Genomic DNA, 12,151 nt, shown 5'->3' on the forward strand with positions numbered 1-12,151 from the left:
GTGCGGTGCTCATCTCGCGTTTCAGGCCGAGGGAGCCGGCGTTTGTCCACAGACAGCTTTCCAAATCATGTGGCCAGCATGATTAAACTGCTTCTGGCACAACAGAACACCATGACAAAACCCAGAGTGCACGGAAACGCTGTTTACCTTCCCGCCATAGCAGTACCTATTTATCTACTTGCACTGGTGTGTGTTTGAACTGCTAGGTTGGCAGAAGCTGGGACAGAGCAACAGGAGCTCACCCTGTCATGTGGATTTTTTGCTGACCTTCTGATTGGCAAGCCCAAGAGGATCAGTGGTTTAGACCACAGCGCCACCCGCTCCCTTCAAATGCTAAGTATTATGCAGAGTCTTGTGGTATAATATATCACTTTCCTTTAAATAAGCTGAAATTCGGGGCAAATATACACAGATCAAATTTTATAAAGTGTCTCAATTTGATTTCAAAGAACTAGAGTTCTGAGCATAAATAAACTTGTTCAGTTCAGATGAACAAATTGAGTCAGTTGTGAGGCACACAAATACTCTCAACATTGGTATTTGAGCCTTTGCACAACAGTGACCCATACTTTAAAAAAAAAAATTATAATACAGAAACCTATGTCTGTATAAACCTATGACTATATCTAAATAGTTTCTTGGAAAGAATTTGGTTCCCTCCCACCCCACTTTGAGTAGTCCTATCTGAAACATTTTTTACTTACTTAGTGCTTGAGGTATGTATTCATATGAATACATAGTCATATTTTATCACCAAAATAATAACTTTTGTCCAGATTTATTTTGTTATTTAAATGTAAGATATGCAAGGAAGCTTCTCATGCAATGAGAGAATTTGCCATTGATGTTGTCAGATGTATGTCCCCTTTTGTTATACTACTTTTGACCAACATGGAAGCTTTATTTATAACTTGATACCATCCATTTTCTAGACACATTTGTGGGGGGGGGGGGGTTTGTTTTTTTTTTTTAACTTTTCGAAATCCACAACAGTCAGATACTTTACAATGATCTGATGGTAGGAAGACATCCTCAGCATGTTCGCTTTGCATTATTAAATTGGACATTGCTATCTTACTTTCAAAAATTATTATGCCTAAAATCAAACATGTAAGCTGGTAGTCAGAAACAATGGAATTCATTGTCACATTTTTTTTTCTACTTTAGCATCATTGTGTTTGGTCCATAATCTAAAGGGTTGCATCCAGAGTTGTGTTCCTGCACTAGGTCATTTCCAGTCTTCTCAGCTGCTGCTGCTGAGGTTCTGAAGACTCTTCAGAACGGTGTATTATATGGTGTGGGAGTTGTAGCTATGGAGAAGAGTGCTTTCCTTATGCAACTGGGACTTCTGAAGTCCTTGCTTAGGCTTAATATATTGAATTTTCAGTGATTAATCCTGTTCGTTCTAGATTATACCACAGACAATAATTAGAATGAGCATGATTCAGCCCATGTTGCACACTTTTAAATACCACAGCTTCAATGAGATAATTGATCACATGTTTGAATTTCTCTCATTAAAATGAATGGGACATAGAAGTTCTTAACCAGCGAATATGGACATGATATGCATGTAGTATTCTCCAAGTTGTAGATGTCTATAGCTAATGAATTATGAGATAGATGCTGCCTGCTGATCAGTTCCTCTACACACACACACACACACACACACACACACACATAAAAAACACAAATTCCTTCTTGTTGTTTATAGACCAAAAAGTTAATAGAATTTCACTTTCCCCCTGGGGGAAGATTCTAACACCTATTCTATAGTCCAGCAGTTCCTCACTTGAAATGCAGAAACTTTTATTAAAGGTTCTGTATTTTCACAGTCCTTGTATCATTTTCGCTTTTTTATTATTACTGAATAAACAGTGTCGAGACAACCACAAGAAAAAATATTTTTATAAGTAGTTTACACAAAAATCATAGGCAAAATCTTGCATGGAAGCCAATGCATGTCCTGTTTACATGAGAAGTGTAATGGTTCTAATTACTTTTTATGGAGCAAACTACTATCAACAGAAATAATCCAATTCATACAGTCGTCCACAAAAATGGCTTATTTTGAATTCTTGGGCTTTCCTGTCCAAACAACACAAGAGTTATGCCAGTCACAGAAAGTGAAGAATTTCAAATTATGTTGGAAACCGCCACTCTTCATTTCTACACTCATACTGCCCAGATAACATATGAGGGCTGTTCTTAGCAGTCTCCAAAGTTAAGAGAATCAGAACCCTTTTCGATAAGACCAAGATTCCACCCAGCCCATCATTCTTTTTCCAGTAGTGGCTGTCATGTGCTTCCAAAAAGTGCACAAGCATGAAAGCAACCTCTTTCCCCATGATGTTTTCCCAACATCTGGCATTCAGAGGTATGCTGCTTCAGTTAATGTCAATGGTCCATTAATTAATAATGACTAATAAAAGTAAATGGATACCTTTTATGATGTCATATTTTCAACCATTTAAGCTAGGGGTTATTATAATCTTTTAAATGCGTCCAAGTTAGTGGCCATCACCATTTCTTATGGCAGAAATTGCATACATAGAGTGAAAAAGTTATTTATAGCAAAAGCCTTTGCCTGTGATTGGAGTATCTCACAATAAAGCAGTTGTCCAACCATTTCCCCTCTCTTTACTTCTTCAGCTTCCTTTGCCCACCCAAAGTTCCAGTTGCCCTGAGCGCGAGTCATCTCAGTTCATCATTTTGTCACCCACACCCAGCGTAGTTCATCCATTTCATCCTAGGCAACTTTCCTCTCTTTTTCTGTTACTTCTTGCACCGTTCTCAAGCACTTCTATGCACGTGTATAACCTTCACTCCTAGTTCCTTTCAACCCTTCCTTGCCAGATCCATCATCCTGTTCTGCAAATCCTTTTCCATTCACTTTTGTTGTAATACTTACCAATGGCTTACCAAGGCTCATAGATGCGCATAACAGCTACCTTGTCTTTCCACCCGTTTTTCCTTTAGCTTATCCTCCATCCCTCACAGAAAATCAAACTCCTAAACATTTTTCAGCAAATCTGAATTTCCTATATTTTGGTATCTCGTTAATGAGAGGCAATTTTCCTCTCTTTTTCTGTTACTTCTTGCACCGTTCTCAAGCACTTCTATGCACGTGTATAACCTTCTAGTTCCTTTCAACCCATTTAACGATGTGCAAAACAGCATCCATTCAAGCAGGCAGCAGTCTGAATATTGCTGTTTGGCATAAAGAAAATTACACATGTCCAAAAATTAAACTGTCCCTTGAATATACACTGAAAGTCAACATTGTCAATAGGAAAGCTGGTTCACACTGAAACAGACACCAACAAGCTAATAATCCAAGATGATGCCATTGATTTAGAAGTGCAGTTGTTGAGCTGATATGTGCTAGTAGAAGGATCTTTCTGTGGAAAATCCCTGCATTATAAGATTTGTAACCAATAAAGCTTCTGACTGCTCTTGACTTTAGACAGAACTCTGAATCTACAGGGGTGATCCACATACAGAAATGCAATTCCATGTATAAATAGTCCCTGTCATGGGTTCAATAGAGTGCTGCTAGAATACAAAATCCTTCCATCCAAAAGCTATTCAGAGGAACTGTAACCCAGAGATCTGCTTAATACTTGTGCATGCTAGTTTTAGAGGGGGGATCCACAGATTTATGGATGGGATGGAAAGATTTAAAAATGCAAAGTGGAAACCCATACATTACCATGACTATCATTGTATTTTAAAACATTCAAAACAGATAATGGTCGCTCCCTCCTAACAAAAGATGTTCGTAAAAATATAATGACCCATTTTAAATTGTGTTTTGATTTATTTAGTAAAAGATTAGGAATCAAAACCAGAGTTTTGGCTTTAAATAATGGTAAAACTCACAAGGAATAAAGTCTTCTCTGCAGACTATGATTCAGTAATATCTTTTATTTCAGAAAAGATGAGATCTTTACCAAAACAGATTTCTTAAAAGGGATAATTAGGTACATTTTAGTTAACTAACTTTTATTTCTTGTGATTATTCCCTTGAAAATAATTTATTGTGGCATCTGTTTTTTTATAGTGCCTACTGTTAAAAGACAAAATCGTTTGTTACACAGATTGTTGTTTTCTGCCTTGAAAGTGTTTCTTTTAAAGGAAAAGGGACATCTGGGGTTAGGTCTGTTTCAGTTGTCTAATGCATCAGTAAACTATTGTCAATTTGCTAACATTTGCACAAGTTATTCTATGTAGACAATTTACTTTTTGTTTAAGGCTGGCATTATAAACATCCATAACTATGGATATGCTGTAAATTATTGTAGGTTTTGTGTAAGAAAACCTTTCACCACATTACTACTGTCGATTCTTGGTTTTTGATTGTATAGCCATATGTCTTATATACCTGTTCTGTCATCAAAACCTCTTTTTCCTATATTGTTAAACACTTATTAAGCATGTTTAGGAGTTTCTCATTTTATTTCGTATAGCCCAAGCAGCAATCACTGACAACATAAAATTATAATGTAATAGTCCAACCAGTCTACTTCATGTAAGTTATAGGAGTAGCTTGCAGACTCTAGTGCAATTCAACTGCATTGTAGCTTATTTCAGTGCAATCTTCTGCCTGCTTACTCAGAAGTAACTTTCACAGAGTTCAGTGAGACATACTGCACTCCCAAGTAAATGTGTACAGGATTGCAGCCTACAATATGTTTGTTTGGGGCATGTATGAATCTAGTGGATAACTAGCTATTGAAATTAAGGTATAGAGGTCGACCTAGACTTTAGACTGTCAGGTGAAAAAAATCCACACAAACAGCTTTCAGCGAGACAATCCATTTAGAATTTCAATAGCAGTATCAAAAAAAGAAGTCCCATATTTTTCAAAGCCCCTTCCAGACCATCTAGAAAACCTAGCAAGTTTATTCTTGCGGCTTCTGTGTAGCCCTGTATACAGGATCTAAATGTGCTTAAATAAAACATCAAAAAGAAATACTAAAATAGAATGCAGTATAGCAAACCTTGTCAAAATGCTATAAAATGACAATTAAATTAAATTCAGGTAGGTAGCCATGTTTGTCTGACGCAGTCAAAATATATAAAAAAATTAAAAAATTGTCCAGTAGCACCTTAGAGACCAACTAAGTTTGTTCTTCGCACATGAAAGCTTATACCGAGAACAAACTTAGTTGGTCTCTAAGGGGCTACTGGACAATTTTTTTATTTTTAAAATTAAAATGTAACATGCTTCAGGCATAATTGACCTAATCCAACAGTATTTAATCCTAAATACTGACACATAGTAAATATGAGCACTCTCTTCCACTTTAGTGTCTCTCATAATACAAAACTTCCCAAAATTAGTCTCCTAGATATCTGTGTTTGGAAGGCCGTTCTAAAATATGGGTTCAGCATCAACATCATACTTTCTCCCCAACACAGCTTCTTAATGAGAGTATCTAAGAGTAACCTCTTAAGTAATTAAGGAAGCAGGGCAATCTGTTGTTATCAGAAATTCTGCAGCTATGCGTATGCCTATCAAGGTGCTGTTCTTTACTTGCTGTGCAAATCAGTTTTTAATTATCAAGTAATATTTCAAGGACTTAAAATAGTAGATACATTAGAAAGCACACACACTCATCAACAGCAGCATTCTTTGGTTTAAAACTGAGAGACCTGGATCACTGTTTGATAGACCTCTAGAATCAATGAGGGTCTAATTTTGTGCACCAGATAGCTAAGCACAAATGGATTCCACTGACTTGATAAATAATCAAAGTCAGCCAGAGTCCCTTTGTAGTAAGCTATCATGTATGTTGGTTGAGTGTTGTGTTTGTACAGATACCAAAACATAATTTTATCCAGATTATTTGATGATACACTCTTAAACCCATTTGTATACCAATGGGGTTTCATTAAATTAAGACTATGTTGGGGTGAAATTCTACTGTACTGTACCTTTAAATAATTTATATAGTAAACATTCACTGCATTAACATAGCAAATATTATACTATTTACTAATCTTTGTGAATCTTAACTGCGTAAAAACATTTTAACAAAAAAGCTTAGACAATGCATTGCTTACAATACGTAGAATTTATATCCTGATTCTAAAGAACCTTTATTTAACCATCTTACGACTTAAGTAGAATGTGCTTCCAAATACAGATGTTTTTGACAATGCTGACTCTTATAATAGTGCTTACTATGGTTTAGTAAATTGAAAATATTCTGTTTACATATTCATCTCCATTAAGTAATTTATGTCTGTCTGAGATTATTTCCCCCCTAGATATTATGATATTATGGGGCACAAATTTGAACACCCTAAAGCCACTAAAGTGAGTTTGATGGATAGCCGTTCTAAAATACCATTGACACCCTCACTTCAGTTTAACCTCATGTTTCACATATAAAGTAGCTATAAGAAGATGATAGATATGCACTGATCTTGCCACCTTCATTCTACCATAAGAACTGCACCAGTGTTGACTATAATTCTTACTGTTAACCTACCTAGCAACTTACTTAGACACGGGGGCCTGGTACTTGGGGATCACTGCTACTACTTCACATATTCACATGTTAAAGTGAAAAACTTTGAACCATGGAGGAGGAGTTTCACTTACTCCAGGCCATCTATTTCTCCACAGCATGGAAATCACCATGCCCCGTGCTATTGCTAGGCTGATAATGTTAGTTGGGTCCTAGGAGTAGCAAAGGTTGTAAACTTGCCCTATGCTTCTGATATATGCCTTGTACTTCGGCACCAGCTATCTCAAATCTTGAATTTCTTTTACTCGTAGATAGTTCTTTTTTGGGAGAGTAGCAAGTTGCAATTTGGGGAATTTACCATAGTAATACATTTTAGCAACACCAAAGCCCTATTATGACCCTTTAACTCAAGAATAACAACTCTTTCAGAAAACACACACAAGATTTCATTAAGTGCTTTACTATCCAACGAGAGAGAGTAGTAATAGTTTGCTCAGCGGTGCAAATGTTGTGAATAAGTTATCTAGCATCTATTTGTTTTTATGATACTTTTCAGTGCACCTATACATTTTTTATAATTGGTTTAGGGGAGTTTGGGACAGCTAATGTAACTGTACCCAACATTATTTACAATTTACACTGTTTACCTTTCATTGTCTTCCCTTCCTGTGTCTCTTAGTGTATGTTGATAACCAAAACAATGAATTTTTAGTAGTAGTTCCCTGCTTTCTTTTCTTCAAAAAACTTTATTGACTATGGGTACAGCTGACATCTCATTCTATATCCCATCATGGGTAGCCGATTCCCTTTTTAAAGTGCCATAAGATTATAAAGTACACACACACACACAAAACACAGTCCTAATTTTCCTAGTAATCTTTGTCCAAGTGACCTCATGTACAGAATAGGAAACATTATTCAGAATGCAAAGTATTCATATACACATTCTGGTTCATGCATTAGTGTCAACTGTTAGAAAGCTTCCTTCTTTATCACGCTTTATCAGCACATTGTATGTATTTTCCACTATGAAAGACAGGTAGTGTTTCACTGACTCTAATTGAAAACACTGTGTATGCTTGGCACTTCGACAGAATTCCAAGATGGAAATATCATACTGTGTAGATGCATCTTATCAAAGTTTCATCTGATATTTTATGAATCCCAGTGGACTCTACACACTTGGATTTTGGTAAACCAAACAGCAGCTAGCCTGAAAAGTAACAGGTGGAGAAAACTATAACAAATACTTTTTTAAATGAGATTGGTTGGGGTATTTCGGCCATTTAACAATTTTAGCATATTCAATATTTTACTGCAGTTCATTGAACGTGAACTTTCTACAAAGTGACCTGCACTTTGTGCAAAGCAACCAAACGAGTGAATAGCCTACTTTGCACCTGCCCACCTAATTGTCTGAAATGTCATTCAAGCCATAAATTCCTTTGAGATATTTTGTGTTTGTGCAATCAAGGCAGTTGGGTTTGACGCCTTAGGTGTAAAGATGGCTCTCCATATACAGTTTGTGTGTATGAGTGCTTGGGTGCACATATACACAGATAACAGTAAGTCTGGTGTCTTTTTTGAAGCGAGGTATCTCTTTGAATTCCACCTACTGTGCTCTAGAAACTAGACACTTTTTAAATAAAAAAAATACAAACATTTTCTTTGAAAATAAGTGATACAAATACCTTGCTTTGTAGATTTGATATCAAAACTGAAGACCAAGAACTGAACAGGCAGGACTGTTTTGGCATCAAATCTTTTTAAACTGTTCAAAAATTTTATTTAGTGGAAGTATAATTTAGAATTAAGTGGAATGTCAGAACAAACTGGGGAGTTTTAGAAATAAATCACTCAGCAATCATTTTATAAAGTTTAACTTCTAAATGCACTATGATTTATTACAAAAATATATTTTCTTCTGCTTGCAGATATGGTTGTTCCATTTTGTGATAGTTTTAAACTAAAGCAGTTAATTTTGTTGCACTGTGTAACTGCATGAATTCATCAAGTGTACATATGTACCTGTGCAACATTTTTTGGGGTTTTGTATTTGAATTTCAGTATTGGTTATTTTTGTATTTTACTTTACCTGTATTGGAGTTGTAGTAGACATAATTTATACATATGATTTAAAAACTGTTTTGCAACTGAAAAGTCTTCTTTAAATTGTAAAATTTTGTTGATGGAAACTCATTAAAATGGTATAAAATTATATTAACAATTGTTTTGTGTTTTGATGCTCTCTGTACATAAATATGTATTTATCTGTTTTAATGGTGTTGTGTCTTGCAATTTTGGATACATTTTAGAATAAAGTTTCATTTTACAAAAATAAGTTGTACTTTAAAAGCTATGTCATTATCATGACCCAGGAATTGCCCTTGATAACTCCACTTGTTATTCCTAGAATATTTCAAGATGGATGAGTAATTTAAACATTCTGGCTGGAATCCATACTCTAGGTGCATCTAAGGCTTCTGACATGTTTAGTGAGTTATGTCTTTCCGTCCTTTCTTCTGAACCATTCCATACTGTATCCAACTGTTTTGGAAAGTCCTCTCTGTTTTTAAATGAGTTTTGCCATGTGGCACAAGTACCTGTCTGAAAAACACAAGAAAGACTTTGTGTCATGCTGACCTCTGACTTCTGAAATGAGATCAGGAAGGGGCCCTGTGGAGCTGCAAAAAGTCAGACGTTCAACTGACCAGGGTTGTGTTCATCCTTTTTAGTTAGCTGACTGATGTACCATGTGCTATGTGTATGTGTACACCCAGAGAGAAGACAATGTAGAATTAACTCCTTGTCAAGATTCGCTGTCTAGAGTTCTTAACAACACGGAGCAAAACAACCTTCTGGAAAAGCCAATTCAGGTACAGTATGTGTGTGAATGCGCACATATATTATTACTTAAAACAACGACAGAGGATCCTTGTTATTAAACAAAACTATTCTAGAATGGATTTATATTGTGTGTGTGAACATCAAATTACTTGAAGATTTTGCTATCTGCTTTGCCTTTTGAGATTTTCTTAAGTTGCATGTTATAAAACTTTATTTGCATTTATTTCAGACATCCTACATATTGTTAATTAGAAAAGCCCCAGAGTTCACCAGCTGAAGACTTGCCATGCATTAATCTTAGTCAAAGAATTTAACTAGCTACTGCCTGCTTATCGTGGTTTCTCTCCCCTCCTCTCCATGGTCAAGTTGCTGCTGCTTTACAGAATATTCAAGAACTATGGGGAAAGGCTTAATACAAATGTTTGAAATTGGGAGATCCGCTACCTAGAAAGAGAGGGTGGTGTAGTTCTCATGCAAGGCCTAGAAGCAAAAGAAAATGCGCTGCAGGAGGCCAGAGAAGTGGGCAGTGGAGTCACTGCCAGAGGCGTACCTAGGCTTCCACCCAAGGAACTGTATTGGCATCCCCCCCATCCCTTGCGCCGTTGGAGAGGCACACTTTTTCACCCCCTGGGCCTGTGCCCTTGGCAGGGGCCAACCTGACCAACTCCTAGGTACACCCTTGGTCACTGCCCCACCAATAACAGTCTGCCTTCGCCCAGCCACCACCTACCTGAGAGCCAGTGTGGTGTAGTGGTTGAGAGCGGTAGACTCATAATCTGGTGAACCTGGTTCGCGTCTCCGCTCCTCCACATGCAGCTGCTGGGTGACCTTGGGCTATTTACACTTCTCTGAAGTCTCTCAGCCTTACTCACCTCACAGGGTGTTTGTAGTGGGGGAGGAAGGGAAAGGAGAATGTTAGCCGCTTTGAGACTCTTTCGGGTAGTGATAAAGCGGGATATCAATTCCAAACTCTTCTACCTGCTTCCATACATCCAGCCAGGGGGTGGCACTGTCTTTTCAGCCTCCTTCTCCTTAGTCTCAGTATTGTCCTTGAAGAACTCAGTGGTGGGGGTGAGAGAGGACAAAGCTAGAATGGTTTTCTTCGGCTGTGTATTCTGTAATTGTACAGAATGCTAGAATGCACAGTTTGCAAAGAAGAAACTTGCGCCTATAGTACATATTCACACATTACAGTGGTACCTCAGGTTACATCCGCTTCAGGTTACAGACTCCGCTAACCCAGAAATAGTGCTTCAGGTTAAGAACTTTGCTTCAGGGTGAGAACAGAAATCGTGCTCCAGTAGCGCGGCAGCAGCAGGAGGCCCTATTAGCTAAAGTGGTGCTTCAGGTTAAGTACAGTTTCAGGTTAAATACAGACCTCTGGAATGAATTAAGTACTTAACCCGAGGTTCCACTGTAATGTATTCATTGGTATCCACATTCAGAATGGCTGTTTATGGTGAAAAAACACATACTTGGGTGTTTTAACACATTAGCTTGGATTCTAGCAGTTCTCCCTTTTTGTCATCGTCTCCTTACATATTCCTTCAGATTATATATTTTTCCTTTGTGTAAATATACGAAATATTTAGCAGCTAAGCATACATGCAGTACAGATCTTGAAGTTGGTCTGTATAACCTTGAAATGGACTCTTGATTTCCCCTTCACAATTTAACTGCACAATCTCCTCCTTAGAATCTAGTTATTGCAGAGAAGTTTAAAATAGCAGCCTTCCCTCTCTGCAGTAACTAGAAGGGCTACTCCCCCTTCACCCACTTTCTTTTTAATTCCAGAATCCCTCTATGCTGCCTAAAAGAGATCTCATTATCCAGGCTGAGCACAGACAGCTCCAGGGAATTCAAGAAGGCTTATACGTGAGCAGATTTAGACTTTGCATTGCTCTGGGATGCCAACAGCTTTGCAGTTCCTAATCTTATAGCAAACAACAGATACACTATGGGCAGAAACTCTGGTCAGCTGGGTCAAACTCAGCTTAGATGAGTCTTGAACATAAGAGTTTATTTAAAAGAGCATTTTTTGTGAAAACCTAAGCAATTCAAATATGACACTGTACATTTGGACCCAAATTTAGTGACTGAAGCCAAATTTGAACATGTTTAGCTTTGAAAATATACCAGTGTTGAGGTTAGAGCTTCTTTTTTGAGTGATGAACATTTATAGAGAAGAGAGTCTATAGACTATGGAAAAGGCAAGGAGGAGAAAATAATGGTCACTACGCTTAGTTTATACACACATTATTATACAGCAATTTCTAAAGCTGCTGGAACCAGTTTTCCTGAGCAGAGATATCAAGATTCCTCACTGATAAACACCTGCCAATGATAATTGAGTGTAAACTTCACTCTTAAAAACAACAGGCAATAGAAATAAACTCAGTGTTGGGTTCTGCCTAATGATTTGTAAACACACCTATGCATCTGCAATGCTGGATTATATGAGAAATGATATTTTGTATCATGTTCCAAAGGGAAAATTGATTGGCATGGTTACTTCACACTTTGCTTTCAAAACAATAGTTTTAAGTCCTGCCAAAATATAAATATCCTAATTTGGAGGGAAATTCAGCTGGAGATAATTAGGTCAGAAATGTATAGACCATAGTCCAACTACAAAACCACTCAAAACAGCTTTTAAATACGACTAAGAACAAAACTTTGCATAGAATACATACATTGTAACCCAAGGAACATTGATATTTTAAAATACCAAATCTTCTGGCAAGGCTTAGCAGAAGCTCCGATATATAAGAGTGTGCAAACATTCTGCTTGCTGTGAAGCTCAAACTGAACAACAGAATGTTTCA

General features: G+C 37.1%; 1 long non-coding RNA gene across 1 annotated transcript in view; it reads right to left on the reverse strand.

Annotated features, from left to right (window-relative positions):
• LOC310827398 overlaps window positions 1–12,151 on the reverse strand; it is a 793,036-nt gene that overhangs the window by 701,392 nt on the left and 79,493 nt on the right. The window lies entirely within an intron of this gene.

Source organism: Podarcis gaigeae, assembly GCF_964106915.1.
Source record: "Podarcis gaigeae genome assembly, chromosome: 11".
NCBI lineage: Eukaryota > Metazoa > Chordata > Lepidosauria > Squamata > Lacertidae > Podarcis > Podarcis gaigeae.